Below are 16,144 nucleotides of genomic sequence, written 5' to 3' on the forward strand. Positions count from 1 at the left end.
ACAGAGATGATGAAAATTACAAACGAAATGACATTCATTTGATGGAAATTACAAATGCTCCACTTTTCACCAACACTTAGTATTGTCAAGCTGGTGGGGTATAGTGGTATTTCACTGTGGGTGTTTCTTTTCCTTCTGTATCTTGAGAAATGATTACCATATTATTTTCATCAAGATACACAGCAGTGATAGCTGGGTTCTTTTAAATATCAGAATTAAAATTAAGTATTTTTCTCTCATTCTAAATTTATATTGACCTATAGAGAAAAAAAGAAAGACAGACACTCATAAAGCTTGGACACACTGGCATGATTAGCTAGGCTGCGAACATGGTCAGCTTCTTCCCAGGCTTGGGCTGTAGCCAAATGAAGCCAGGTTACAATATTTGTAGTAGAATAGTGCAGTAAAAAGGGGCTGACTAGTTCTAGACCAGGTAAGGAAAGGGAGAAAGAAAGGGACATTTTGTTTCAGGAATAGATTTCCTGAAGATTCCCAGTTTATCAGGTATTTTCCCCCCAAATGAATTTTAAGGGATACAATTAGCATGAGCTTCAAAATATTGTCCCTGGAGGTGGTTGTGGGGAGGTGGTGGCAGATTTTTAGAAATGCCCCAATACTTGTTGCACTGCTCTGCTTGGCTTGGCTTCAGCACCTGAGAGAAAGTCTCCACCGGGGGTCCTGACATGATCTGGTCCACTGGAATTCCTCAAGGTACTGTAAAACCTCCTGCTGGAAAAAGGAAAGGAAGAGAAACATCTCATGCTGGTTCAGGTTAGAGCTTGATAGTAAGAACTATTGAATTATTGTAAGAATAGACTCAAAATCCACTATGTGGAAGTTGAAGTTTGTAGTAATGGCAGAATAGATTCGTCAGATCAACTATCCCATAGATAATCAAAGAATCTGAACAACATCTATGTGTGTAGCAAGGGGCAAAGGAGTGTCACTGATAATAGGCATAACTGGAGGGGAGGCTACCTTTTAAATACAGGCACTTGACTTGGTAAAAATTTTGAGTTCACATCTTTTTTGCCTAAGCTACTCCATAGTACCACTCCTGTGGCTTTGCCCAGGAGAAACCTTGTAGTGTTTCTGGACTGAGGTGTTAGAATAGAGAATTTGGAGCTGATAGGTCATCTAGAAAGTTAGAGGGAAAATCCTGAAAGAGACAGTGCCCCAAATCTGCATATAAAATCCTCCCAAATAATGGGCTGACTGCTAAAGTATGTTTGTGTGTGGGAGTTCCCAGAAAATCTGGTGAAAAAGCAGCATCTGAAAGCCCATGTACTTAAACAGAGATTCTAGCTGTTACGTACTGCAGAGCAAGGAGTCTGAGCCGGCTGAATTAACTACTTTCTAAAATAAAAGTCATTCTCTAGATCAGTATGAAAGAATTTCGAGACTACAGTGTTTTACTCATAATGACTCGTATTTAATAGTAATACAAAAGCCAGATACATGAAGAAACAAGAAAATGTGACTCATAATCAAGAAAAAAGAAGCAGCAGCAACTAACCAACTCTCAATGAATCAGATGTTGCAATGAGCAGATCTATACTTTAAAGCACCTAATAAAGGTGTACTAGAACTTGAAGGAAAACAGATGCATAATAAATGAATACGTGGCAACTCTGGCAAAGAACTGTACATAAAAGTCATGGACTTAAATGTTCAAATAAGGGAAATTAAAACTTCACAGAATCGACTTAACAAAAGAATGAAGGTGGCAGAAGAATCAGTGAACTTGAAAATAGATCAATAGAGGCGATCAATTCTGAAGAACAAAAAAGCATTGAAGAAAATGAACAGGGCCTCCAAAACCTGTGGAGAAATATCAAGTAGTCCAATGTATGTGTAATTAAAGCCCCAAAACAGAGATGAGAAAAATAATGGAACAGAAGAATATTAGTTGAAGAAATCATGGTTAATAGTGTCTCAAATTGGATTAAAGATACGAAGTTACAAATCCAAGAAGCTCAAAGATCCTGAGTAGGGAAAGAAAAACACACCTAGGTATATGGTAGTCAAGTTACTGAAATAATAATATAAAATATTAAAAAGCAGTTAGAGAAAAATGGCATGTTCCATAAGGCAAAGGATCAGACAATTGACAGCAGATTTCTTAACAGAAACAATAGAGACCAGAAGACAATGGAATGACATTTTTAAAGTGATGCAGTAAGAAAGTATCAGCCTAGAATTCTATATCCATGAAGCTAGTCTTCAACATTGAAGGCAAAAAGACATTCTAGGACTGTGCTAATTCAGTAGCCATTGGTGACAGCTGTTGAGCGCTTAAATATGACCAGTTTGAATGGAGATGTAAGTGTAAAATACACACCAAATTTGAAAGATTTAGTGTGAATAAAAAAAGGTAAATATCTCAATAATAATTTTATTACATCTAATGCATGTTTTTTTAAAAAAGTTTTTCTTTTCCAAGTTTTTAAATATTTGTTTTTGAGAGAGAAAGACAGAGCATGAGCAGGGGAGGGACAAAGAGAGAGGAAAACAGAATCCGAAGCATGCTCCAGGCTCTGAGCTGTCAGCACAGAGCCTGATGAGGGACTCAAACTCATGAACTGTGAGATCATGACTTGAGCTGAAGTCAGGCGCTCAATCTACCGGGCCACCCAGGCACCCCACATTAAATGCATGTTAAAATGATATTTTAGATATGTTGAGTTAAATAAAACATATTAACACAATATTTAAAATGAATGTGGAAGGCATTTCAGATAAACAAGCACCAGGGTAATTCATATGGAGCTTTTACTCACATCTAATAAATGCCAAAGAAGTTCTTCAGATTTAAGAGAAGTAACAGGTGGGTATTGGATCCAGAAGATTTTGTGAACATCACTAGAAATGGTAAATGTGTGGGTAAACACTGTGTTGATAGTTTTCTTCCCTCAATTAAAAAAAAAATTTTTTTTAACACTTGTTTTTGAGAGACAGAGAGAGACAGAGCATGAGCAGGGGAGGGGCAGAGAGAGAAAGACACAAACCCATGAACCGTGAGATCGTGACCTGAGCTGAAGTCGGACGTTTAACTGACTGAGCCACTCAGGTGCCCCTCTTCTTTCAACTTTTAAAGAAGACAAAAGAATTTTTTAAAGTACAAGTCATAAAACTATTCTATCATGTGTGTACCTATAATATCTATGAAAGGAATAGCACATGGGGGATGATAGTATTATAGTAATATAGTATTGTATACTATAGATATAAGTAGATAGCATTGTATGTAGATTATAGTATTGTAAGTTCCCCATATTTTACATGAAGTGATACAATATTAAATACAAATAAACCTCTAATAAATTATAGATGTACATTGTAATCTCTAGAGCAACCACTAAAAAAAATGTAAAGAATGTAGCCAAAAAGCCAATACAGTGATTAAAATAGAATGCCAAAAAATTTGATTAACTTAAAAGAAGTCAAGAAAGGAAAAACTGAGAAAGCAAAAACAGATAAGACAGATAGAAAACAAATAGTAAAATTGTAGACCTGAATTAAGCTATATTAATAATTGGTAGAAATATAAATGACTAAAACACCAATTAAAAGGCATAGATTGTCAGGCTTATAAAAAAAAGCAAGGTCAACTATATGTTGTCTTAAGAGATATACTTTATATATGGATAGGTAGATAGATAGATAAATCTTAAACAGTAATCATTAAAAATTGGAGTAGCTACAGTAATACTAGGAAAAAATAGACTTTGAAACGAAGCATGTTACTAAAAGTAAAGAAGGACATTTTATGATAATAAGAGGCTACATCGGCAACACATAGTAATTAAAATGTATACAAAGCTAGAAACAGAGACTCAAAATTCATGCACCAAAAAATTAGAGAAGAGAGATAAATGCAGTGTCATAGTAAAACTCTGTTCTCAATAATCTGTAAAATCAACTAGACAAAATGTCAGTAAAGATATAGGATCCAAATAATAAATGATTAAAATCGATACATTTATAAATCTATACATTTAAATTATAAATCTAAATTATAGGATCTAAATGACTTAATTGACATTTATGGAAACTCCACTCAACAGTGCAGAATCCATGCTATTTTCAAGCAGATATGGAAAGCATATCACAGTAATTCACATGCTGAGCCATAAAACAACGGTTAATCAAGTTCAAGAGATTGAAATATTACAGAATCTGTCTTATGGCCACAATGGAATTGCATTTGAAATCAATAACAATAAAAGCTCTAGAAAAACACAAATATTTATGTTAAATGATGAACTTCAAAACCTGAAATGTCAATGAAGAAATCACAGTGGAAAAGAGAAATAATTCAAACGGAATGAAATGAAAATACTACATATAAAATTTTATGGAACATAGTTGAAGCTGTGCATAGAGGGAAATTTACAACTCCAAAATGTTTATTTTAGAAAGGAAGTTATTTAAATCAATGATCTAATTTCCCCCCTTGAGACGACTAGAGAAAAAATGAGCATGTGAAACCACAGTAACTGTAAGGAAGAAAATGACTCAGGTAGGAGGGGAAATAAATGAAACAGGAAGGGACAAAAACAATGGAGGACACGACACTCCCCAACGAGGCCTTTTGAGAATATTAATAAAATTAATAAATCCCTGGCAATAACAGTTCAGAAAAAGAAAACATAAATTAATAATATCAGTGATGAAAGAGGGGGAGATCATCATAGATGATGCTACAGGCATTAAAAGTATAATGAGGAAATACAAACAACTTTATGCCAATAAATTTAATACTGAATAATTTTGAATACTGAATAATACTGAAAAGCTGAAATAATACTGAAAACTAAAAACACAACTTATCAAAAATGACGTAAGATAAAAGAAAAACTCTGACTAGGTTTATATCTAGGAAAGACCTTAAACTTTCTACCAGAATAATTTCCTGCAAAGAGAACTCTAGGCCCAGATAGTTTCACTGGTGAATTCTTTCAAACACCTGAGGAAGAAATATCACCAATTCTACAGTATTCTTTTAGAAAATAGAGAAAGAAAATTTTCAACTAATTTTATGAGAGTATCATGATTGTGACACAAAACCTGACAAAAGGATCACAGATAATTATGGACTACTACCTCTTAGGAACAAGGGTGTTGAAATCTTTAACAAGATGTTAGAACACTGAATCCAACAATACATCAAAAGGATACATCATGGGGGCGCCTGGGTGGCTCAGTCGGTTGAGGGTCCGACTTCGGCTCAGGTCATGATCTCACAGTCCGTGAGTTGGAGCCCCGCGTCGGGCTCTGTGCTGACAGCTCAGAGCCTGGAGCCTGCTTCGGATTCTGTGTCTCCCTCTCTGTCTGCCCCTCCCCTGCTCATGCTCTGTCTCAAAAATAAATAAAAACATTAAAAAAATTAAAAAAAAAAAAGGATACATCATGACCAAATGAGCTTTATCCTGTGAGTGTACAGTTGGTTTAGTGTTTGGAAATCCATTGTCAAATAAAGAAAAAATGATGTATTTATCTCAATAGATGCAGAAAAAGCATTTGATAAAAAACTAAAACCTATTCAAGATAAAAACTCTCAGGAAACTAGCAATGGAACTTCCTCAATCTGATAAAAGGCAGCTACGAAAACCTTCATGTAACATAATACTTAATGTTGAAAGACTGGATGCTTTCCCTATAAGACTGGGAACAACTTAAGCTCTCATCACTTCCATTCAACATTGTACTGGTGGTCCTCCCAGCATAGGAGGATGAGAAAAAGAAATAAAAAGCATATGGATTATCAGTGAAGAAGTAAAACTGTCCTGTTCATGTACAACCTGGCTGTTTACACAGAAAATTCTAAATTATTGACAATAACAACAGCTTATTAGGACACATGTGTGCATTTAACAAAGTCTTGGGATAAAAGGGTCAATATTCAAAACCACAATTGAATTGCTATATACTAGCAGTAAACAACTGGAAAAGAAAATAAAACAATCAGGTATAATAGTGTCAAAAGAGCATAAAATGCCTAGAAATGAAGTTAGCAAAAGACATGCGACATATATACGCTGCAAACTACTAAACTTTGCTGAGAGAAAATAGAGATGCCTAAATAAATGAAGATACATCCATCACATTCATGCATGGTTGCAAGGCTCAGTATTGTTAAACTGTCATCTCTAATTTGATCTGTTTTCAACGCAATGCCAATTGTAATCTCAGAATTTTAAAAATTAGTTGATTCTAACACTGATATGGAAGCACAAGGAATATAGACTAGAATATAGACTAGCCAATGTATAGTTGATGTCAAGACTTATTAGGAAGTACAGCAATCAAGCCGTGTGTTAGTGTAAGAAGATGTAGTTAGAACAATAAAATAGAGATTCTAGAGCCCACACGTATGGTCAGGTGGTTTTTAACCAAGGCAACTAAGAAGTTCAATGAGAAAAGTAAGTTTTTTCAACAGATATTACTGGAAAAACTTGGTGCCCATACAGGAAAAGAAAAGAAAGAAACGTGGCCAACCTTATAACATAAACAAAAATTAATTCAAGATGGATCATAGATGCAAAAGTAAAAACCAAAGCTAGCAAGTGTTTAAAAGGGAGCATTGCAGAATATCTCTATGATATAGGAGGCAGGCAAACGTTTCTTTGACAGGACACATAAAATATAATATTCATAAGAGAAAAATTTGATTAGACTGAAGACGAAACAACCTTTTCTCTTCACGAAAGACACATTTAAGGAAAGAAAATAGGCAAACCTAGACTAGAAGAAAATATTTTCAAGACGTAAAGTTGACAAAGGATTTGTATCAAGGATGCAATTTCTAGACTCCATAATAAAAAAGAAACAACTTATTTTTAAAAATGGGTGATGGGGCTCCTGGGTGTCTCGGTCACTTAAGCATCTAACTTCTGCTCAGGTCACGATTTCGCGGTCTGTGAGTTCAAGCCCCGCATTGGGCTGTGTGCTGACATCTTGGAGCCTGGAGCCTGCTTTGGATTTTGTGTCTCCCTTTCTCTCTGCCCCTCCCTGCTTGCTCTCTCTCTCTCTCTCTCTCTCTCTCTCTCTGTCTCTCTCACTCTCACTCTCGCTCTCACTCTCAAAAATAAGTAAACATTAAAAAAATTTTAAAAAATGGGTGAAAGACCTGAGCAGTCACTTTGCCCAGGCAGGTGCGCACATGGCTGAGGGAGCACAGAAGAAGCGCTCAGCATCACAGCCATCAAAAACATGCAACTGAAACCACATTGGCCCACCACTCCGTGTCCATTAGAATGACCAAAATTTAACAGAAGAGGAGTGGCTGGGACTCGAGCACATTTCTGGTGGGTCTGTAACGTGCTGCGGCCGCTCTGGAAAATGTCCTGCAGCTGCTTATGAAATTAAACGCATGCTTACCCTTTGATTCAGTAAACGCACTTTCTGTTTCCCGGAGTCACTGCTGGAGGTCTCTATGACAACTGGGGACCTTGCAGAGCCTCATGGCAACCATTTGCAGAAGCAGATTTTTATTGGCTAGAAAGTGAAGGTGATAGGTCTGCATATGTACCAAACTCGGACAGGCTTCAGGGAATTCTGTATCTGCACAAATCCCGGTTTTCGGAAGTGTTTAGGCGGTTTACACTTTTCATGATAACTTTCTGGGCTTTTGCTTGAGTTTGTGTGCACCCTGCCTCTGCAACCCAACATTTCACCCGTGTTCTGCTCATCCCCAGTCGCCAGGTTCGGATTCCGCTGCCTCCGGGAAGGCGTCCCTGGCCATCTGGTGAAAGAGCTAATAAATACAGCTAAACTATGGCGATGCTCTAAAACGCACCTTAACGTGCAGCTCCCCCTGCCATTCCTGTCCGCCGCCACTCCCCGTCACCCCCCTCCCCCAGAGATACCCCTTCGCGGATGCCTGACGTTGTTACAGAGGTAGAAATAAAAGGACATTGATTTTCATCTGTTGATATCCCAGATAGGCTCTTTACGATGACAGAATAATCATGAATTCCAGGCTTTGTCAAGGGAGGAAATCTTTTCTGAGGTCCTTTATCCCCATTAGGCCACTGAGTGTAGGTCCACGGAGTGGACCTCACGTGCCAGGTGGCGGAAGCCCAAGGCATAGCGCACAGGACGTGAGGAGCTGACTGCTTCTGACTCAATGGGCTGTGGACAGGAGGGAGCGGGAGAGGGGCGACAGAGTGGACAGAAAACCTTATCCCCTCTCTTGCCCCAACAGAGGCAAGGTTCCAGACAGCACTGTGTGGAGGGAGAGTAAGGGGCATTCACCGCGCCCCTCCCACCGAGCTCTGGGACGGGCTCTGCATTTGTCTTGGTGGAGAGCCAAGGTGGCACCACAGCACAGTGTGGGGCTGGCCGGTGGGGGTGCGTGGGCCCGCGGCCATTCCCCTGGCTTTCCCGTGGACTGCAGGGGGGAGAAAGGGTCGTCGTCCTGGGTCCTGCTGAAGGGATGCAGAACGGCTGGGTAGGTCAGTGTGTGGCCAGAGGCTTGGGATGAAGAAGACGGGTTTGAATGGGGATTTCGTGGCTGCTTCCAGCCCAGCCGTCAGCGGTCCAGAGAACCCCCAGTGGTATCAGGACCCTTTCGTTCTTGTTGCTGTCGGGTCACAGAAACCTGAGACGTCTTAGAAATGTCGTGCCTTTACCCCAGAGAGAGTAAAATGGAGGAGGCTGGCATAACATGTTGCGTTATGTTAATCTGTGGCCCTCACCCACCCTGCTCTGACCATAGCACCAGGGTCCTTTGTGTCACTGTCCAGGAGGAAGGGCAGATCGTCCAGAGCAGAGCAGTGAGGGTCACGTCCCAGTGTCGGCCTTCGCTGCAGCTAGTCTAACTTCCGCAGGATTCCGTCAACATCTGGCACATTCCTGTCATACTACGCTCAGCGCTCCTCAGAACACAGTCTCATTTACGGTTGATCTGATCGCTGAGTCTCACTTTTCCCAGCAGAATATCCCGGGTTCTGAGAGTGTGGATATCTTCTTATATTTATTTTAGCAAATAGCAATCAGCCCAAAGCCACCCAAATAAAAGCCCCGTGAATGTTAGCGGACGGAAGCGGCATGCCAGGAAGTAGGTCAGCTCCGTCTAACGAGGTTGTCTTTAGCTGAGTCCACTCCCAGCCAGCACCTGCTGCTTTTTCAGGGGTGAAGGGTGGCCCACGAAACAATGCATTTTGGTATTTCTTTCATGCATTTAATGAAATAATAATATCTTTAATGATGCCAACACGAATGTCTCTCTTCAGTGTCATTACATGACTGATTTATTTAAATATTTCCAAGTTCCTGGTGCTCCAAACATATCTCTAAAACAAAAGGTAGTTACCATGTTAGATAATATTATTTTATTTTAATTTAATTTTAATTTTTTAAATATTTATTTTTGAGAGAGAGAAAGAGAGAGAGTGTGTGAATGGGCAAGGGGCAGAGAGAGGGGGAGACACAGAATCTGAAGCAGGGTCTAGACTCTGAGCTGTCTGCACAGAGCCCGATGGGGGTCTTGAACTCACGAACCCTGAGATCATGATCTGAGCTGAAGTCAGTTGCTTAACTGACTGAGCTACCCAGGTGCCCCTTTTATTTTAGTTTTTTAACATTTATTTTTGAGAAAGAGACAGAGAGAGTGAGTGGGGGAGGGGCAGAGAGAGGGAGAGAGAGAATCCCAAGCAGGCCCCCACTGTCAGCATGGAGCCTGATGTGGGGCCTGAACTCACAAGCCATGAGATCATGACCTGAGCTGAAATCAAGAGTTGGACGCTTAACTGACTGAGCCACCCTGGCGCCCCTAGATAACGTTGTTTTACGTGGAGAGGCATTTTCGTGAAATATTTTGTAATTTTTTTTTAACATTTATTTATTTTTGAGACAGAGACAAAGCATGAACGGGGGAGGGTCAGAGAGAGAGGGAGACACAGAATCCGAAGCAGGCTCCAGGCTCTGAGCTGTCAGCACAGAGCCTGACGCGGGGCTCGAACTCACGGACCACGAGATCATGACCTGAGCCGAAGTTGGACGCTTAACCAACTGAGCCACCCAGGCCCCCTGAAATATTTCGTGTGTAAGTCTGCTGTGTGTAAAGTAGATGATAATATCGAAGAAATGACTGTCCTTGTTTCGAAAGCCATCTCAGAGAGGTGTTTCTCTAATCCAGCAAGCGTGAGTGGGACTCTTTCAAAGATTCTGGGTACAGTTAAAAGACGCCTAGTGTACTGCTATGTCTTTCTTGATTGTCCCCTTGCCTTGCCTCACATGAGTGGAGAATAGGCGTGTGGCACCCAGACAGGGCAGCCCTGCTCCCCGACCAAGGCATCTCACCACCATGGTCAAGAGTGCGGATCCACACGCACCGCCACGCAGCCGGAAGCCTGAAGGGCAGGTGTGCATCTGGGTGCCCCCTTGTCCTGGCTCACAGACCGAGGAGTCCTGAGGGATACGACCAGGGACCGGCAACCCACCTCTTCCCGTGCATGAAGCAGGTTGAAACGTACCCAGCTGCCCCTTTTAAGTTACAGAACCTCAGAAAAGGACATAACATTTTTGAAATTGGTTCCCTGGACTGAGAATCGTCCCTGTAAACATGTATTTGCAGCTGTGCCCCAAGGATGATAGATATATCGCGTAAACCGGGGATCGGTAAACACCGTGTACCTTATGAAGAGCCGAACAAGTCCTTGCTCATCACGGTGCTTAATTGCAGTGGTTCTATCAAAGCCACACCAACTGAGTCAGCAACCACAAGTGAGGCTCTGTGCTTTACGGAGGTGCTCCTGTCCTCATTTCTCCACCTGTTAAAATGAAAGATTCTTGGAATATCTAGTATGTAAAGCTTGTTTATGATGCAAATATTCAGATGCCCTTTCATCTCTGAACGGCTTTGATGTCGTGATACGGAAGCGTTTAGCGCCCCTCCTCGCAGACACGCACCCAAGATGTTATCTGGTTCACAGACCTGTGTGCACAGCGTAAGTACGTGGGAGCCAATTATGGGATACTTGTGCGTTCAGTACTTTTGATGAGGAATCTGGCCGCTTCGAAATTAGTAGAAGGATGAGAGGAGTTTGTTCATTTGTTTTTCTTTAAGGTTTTGGAATTCTATCTGGAGCATCAGCATAAGGGAGGCTGAGATGGGAGAATGACGCAGAATCTCAGGGTTCATTCAGTGCCTCTCGAGCTACGTGGGACACACCTCCTCAAATATTCCTCCACGAGATCCAGTCATCCTTGCCCACAGAAATGTCAATTTCCTCTCCCGTTTAGAGAAGACAAATCTTTCTCTCTTTTAAAAAAAAATTTTTTTTAACGTTTATTCATTTTGAGAGACAAAGAGACAGAGCGTGAGCAGGGGAGGGGCAGAGAGAGAGGGAGACACAGAATCCGAAGCGGGCTCCAGGCTCCGAACTATCAGCACAGAGCCTGACGCGGGGCTCGAACCCACGAACCATGAGATCATGACCTGAGCCGAAGTCAGATACTCAGTCAACGGAGCCACCCAGGCGCCCCAACTCTTTCTCATTTTAATACATGTTTAATTAAGAAGCTCGGTGTTTCTGTCAGCTTTTAACCCAACTGGGTTAGAGGCTCACCCAGATTTTGAAAGTGTGTCTGCCTGGGCCCCCGCCCCAGAACATTTAAACAAAAACAAATCTCAGGCATGGCCTGGGCGTGGCTTTTTAAAGGACTCCTGGGTCATCCTAATGTGCGACCAGAGGTGCAAACCACAGATCTACTGAACCATGCAATGTTTCGTGTCCTTTTATTCATTTAAGAGCATTTTGTTATTCAAATGCCTCTGCGTGCACGCGCACAAAGAAACCTACGTTTCCCAAGCTAAAAAACCAGAAACAATAGTTGATACATTCGTCTTTTGTTTGTTAGATAATCTTTGAATGAATAAATGTAAAGTTGAATAAAGACTGTATAAACATGCCAAAATTTAATTTTAGCCACTTGAATTCCTGCTGAAATGGCTGCTAATGTGTGTGCCCAAAATAGAATTTTAAAGAGAGAATATTGACTGATTAATTCCTGTAAAGGGAGACAAAATTCTGGGGAGTGAGGAAATTCCTCACATTCAAGCTCCCCGGAAATTTTCTCCCAAACTTTCTTCTCATTCATTTTAAAACCTAGAAACAGTATTCTTTGATCACCCTTTGTCCAGAATTAAAACAGCCAGGGAGTTCACGTCAGGCAGTAAGTCTCAGTGCCAAAAAACAGTGCTAGTCCTAGAACATTAGACTGGAGCTCTACGGATAGATTGGGAGTCAGGGAAGATTTAATCCTCCCTTTTAAATGCTCTGTATTTATGGGGCTACAGATTTTCTCTCCAAACTGACGCCCTGCGTGCACAGCACAAGGTCTAAGATGAGGCTCTCCATCATTCTCGAGTGACCCAGCTCCATCGTGTTTGGTACGATTTTTAGCGCTAAGTATGTATTATTATATTCTCATTTTGTAAAAGCTGGGCTTCTGCATATATATGTTCTTTCTTACTGACCCGAATGTTTAATTAATTAGAACACCCCATCTTAACATCATCCTGCATAATGAGAGTTTACGGTACAGCTATTTTTGGTAGCCTGAATGAGTGGAAAGCTATTCACAATGATGAGTACCTGACTCTGCTGATTGTAGACGTGGGTAATTCACAATATCCCATCAGTGGTGATGGGGAGCAGACAAGCTAATTGGCCCACTTAAGGGATGGAACTCCCCAAAGAGGGCTGTCTTTCATGGTTCAAGTTCCATTAATCAACAAATAGTCATTGGGCTCCTGCTGGGTGCCTAGCATGATGCTGGCATGACAGGGTGCAAGGCATAGATAAAGGCCCGTGGCCTGCAGCATCTTTTGATTCGGTCGGAGAACAAGACAAGCACATACGATACTTCTGGTAAAAAATACTGTGTTTGTGAACGCGATCACCTTACGTACCCATGAAAGAAAGAGCTTGCTCGCACTGGATGGGCAAAAAGAGTAGGACGACAGTTGCCCCAAGCAGGGGTTACGAGACGCAGAGCCCAGTAAAAGTGGTGCGAACACAGAAGAGAAGACGTGCCCTCGTGCACGGTTGCCTGACACGTCCTGTGTCTCAGATGAGGAGTAGCCACCAAGACCCTTGTCAGCTCCTGCAAAGGAAAGGCCCCCTCCCCCCCCCCACCCCCACCGCCCGGTTGTGCGGATTTGGGCTCTTGTGCTGTTTGGCTTCTGCTTCCTATTTACCCTGAGATTTTGCTTCCAGGAGCACAGAGTGCATGCACTTTGGAAACCTCTCAGCCCAGGGAGACCTGGACCCCAGGGCAGGACGTCGAGGTCGGAGTCTGGAGCACAGTGTGAGGGTACAAGCCACTTCTGTTCCACGAGGTGGCTGAGCCTTGGAAGTCTGCCCGTAGTCTAGACCCACTCGTGCTTCAGATGTGTGTTTTTAAAAATAGTTCTGTTCACTTACAGGTCCCAGGCTAAAGCCAAAGTAATATTCAGCTGCAGTCTCGCCATCCGGAGGGAGCCTCTGTGTCCCTGTGTGTGTGTGTGTGTGTGTGTGTGTGTGTGCGCGGGCGAAGGCGTGGGGAGAGCGCGCCCTGTGCTGCTGGGTCCGTCCCACCACATCCGCACCTGCCTGCTTTCCAGCACCTTCACGAAGCCTGGGGCCTGTGCAGACCTCCGGGGCAGGGAGAGTGGGAGAGGTGGACGTGGCAGGTGCCCCCTTTAAGACACATCACCTGAATCACTTTCTGTCCATGGATGTCTGTGAAATCAATTCTCATTAGTTGTGCACGCCTATGACACTGGTGTCCATTCACATATGCAGCCACGAGCAGTCCACAGCTGGGGGGGGTGGTGGTGGGGAGGTGCGTGTGGTTTCTGGCCCGTCCCCTTCCAGGCTGGGGTAAGAAAGGGACGGGGCGAGTCTGGGGAGGGAGTCTGCGTTCTATTGCGCTGGACCTGACCACACGCTCCGGTTGCACGATCGTTACCTGCGCTGACCTTGTGCTAGAGAAGCAAGGGTTGAACCCAACTTCATGGCAGGTTTTAGAAAGATCAGAATAAAGGTAACATGAGGCAGAAACTATTTCAAGTAACACTTGATAGTCCGCATAGGAACTTTCATTGGAAGGAAACTGCTCTGCGAAAAAGTGATTAGTTCCCTCCAAGACGGTCTCTCATTTTTAAATTCAGCATCACAATGCAATATGTTACCCTCCTTTTATTTCAGCCCCACTTATCTCCCCGCCTGGGCTCATTTCACATACTTTTGATTTGATTTACAAATTTGCGATTGGATTTTAGAGGCATTATGGAGTCCACGCTGCTGCCAAGATACCCATCACAAGTTTCTATGTTCAGCTTTTCTGGTATCACTTGTCATCCTATATTCCTGTCGGGACACCGCCTGAGCGCTCACCGAACAGTTCACCGCGGGGCGCCAGTGGCAGGAGCTCCAGGCGAGCTCCGAGTTAGACCCACAGGGCACAGGCTGGGTCACCCTCCCGGATGCGCTGTGTCCCAAGATCGTGCCTCGGCGCAGGGCGGCCCAGACCACGCTGCGCCCGCTCTAGCGGACGCGACGCAGTTTGCGTGCGATTTTGTCTGTCTGGTTTTGCGTGTTCAGGCAAACTCTGTGTCACGTGTCACAGCCGTCAGATCGTCGTGGGAAATGACTTACAAGGCAGTACTGGATCAGAAGTGAAAAGCCTATCAAAAAGTCAGCGCCGCCGTGAGTTGGCAGAAAAGAGCATGAAGAGATTAGCAAGAAATTAGGAAAAGAGCTCTCGCTCTTGCCTGCAGTCGGAGGGTTGGCGTCCATGATGTAGAATATTTGAAGTCCCACTGTTGTTGATACTGTTGTGTGTCTGTATCACTTGGCCCACTTCCTGGATCGGGGGGAGGAAAGTGCAGGTGGAGAGCAGGTGAGCGCCTGCCGAGATGGCACTGTGGACCCGGGGGGGGGGGGGGGGGGGGGAGACGGGATGCCCGGTCCCTCCTGGATACCTGCTTCCTTCCCCGCCCTGGCGTTTCCCTCTGTGTGCCTCTTCCACTCCGGAATTTGGGCTGGAAACCGCATCACCTGTCAGCCCCTCCCAGGCGAGGCCCGCGTCTACACAGCCTGTTCCGCCTCAAGACCCCAGCTGGCGGGGGAAGGACACCCTGGCTTCTCTGCCCGCCCCACGATGCCGGTTGTCCGGTTACTAGGTTCTGTGTTCTTACCGTCGTGTGTGCCGCCGAGGAGTGTCCCAGATGGGGTTTTGCTTTTCCGCTTTTAATATGGCTGCAAGAATACCTTCCCCCTTTCCTCTTCTTGGCCATCTCGGCGGGAAGCCGCAGGTGCTCCGCCCGTGCCCCGCGGCGTCCCGCCGCCTTTCCCGCTCTGGCTTCGCCTGCTGGCACCTGCACCCGTCTCCCTGAGCCCTGCTCTGGCCGCGGGCCCTCGCTGGCAGCCCCACGCAGCGGGCGGACGCTGGTGCCTGGTGGTCCTCGGCGGCCCTCGGCGGTCCTCGGCGGCGGCCGTGGTGGGTAAACACCGCGGCCTTCTTCTCTTCCCTGGTGGGGCCCGCGAGTGTGGCCCGGGCGCCGTCCGCGGGCATTTACGGGCTCCCTCTCTGTGCCCCCCGGGGCCGTTTCCAGCTGCTCGTCCTCATCGCACCAGGGCCCAGCTCGGCAGGGGCCTCAGGTATCCGCTGTGGGCGCGTCCTCTGGAAACAGGGCTGCACGAGGGACACGAGCGTATGTAACGGTGTGTGGTCAAGAGCGCTGGTGGTTCCCTGTGCCTCTGTCCGTCTCTGGCTCCCCACTACCCCGACACCACACACACGATTTCCGTTTGAGAAACTTTTTTTTTTTTTTGTCTTGTCCGGTGATGTTCCTTTGGCATTTCCCACGCGTTTCAGTGTTCTTCAACAACGAGATGATTCCGTTGCAGGGAGTGGCAAAATTATTTCGTCACCCTCCCGGTGAATACCGTCTTCCCGGTTTTCAGTACCGGAATCCGTGCTTTGATGACTGTCTCTGCAGCCTTCCGTGACGCCTTAGTGTCAGTCCCTTGGCCCTGAAGCCTCCAGACCAACATGCCTCACATTTTCAAGGCTTTTGCTACACTTTCCAAATTCACCTTCAGCAAGTCTACACCAAAACTGTCAGCAGGCGACACTTCCCATTCCC

At 44.2% G+C, this 16,144-nt stretch overlaps 1 long non-coding RNA gene across 1 annotated transcript; it reads right to left on the reverse strand.

Annotated features, from left to right (window-relative positions):
* Nucleotides 1-288: 288 nt before the first annotated feature.
* Nucleotides 289-15,712, reverse strand: LOC147582915 (uncharacterized). The gene is made up of 3 exons (XR_015243611.1): nt 15,194-15,712; nt 10,642-10,778; nt 289-729 (listed from the first exon to the last, which is right to left on the reverse strand). It is a non-coding gene; the product is annotated as an uncharacterized LOC147582915 (long non-coding RNA).
* Nucleotides 15,713-16,144: the final 432 nt, after the last annotated feature.

This window comes from Puma concolor, chromosome A2 (genome assembly GCF_028749965.1).
Source record: "Puma concolor isolate L17-30 chromosome A2, mPumCon1.1.hap2, whole genome shotgun sequence".
In the NCBI taxonomy this organism is placed as follows: Eukaryota; Metazoa; Chordata; class Mammalia; order Carnivora; family Felidae; genus Puma; species Puma concolor.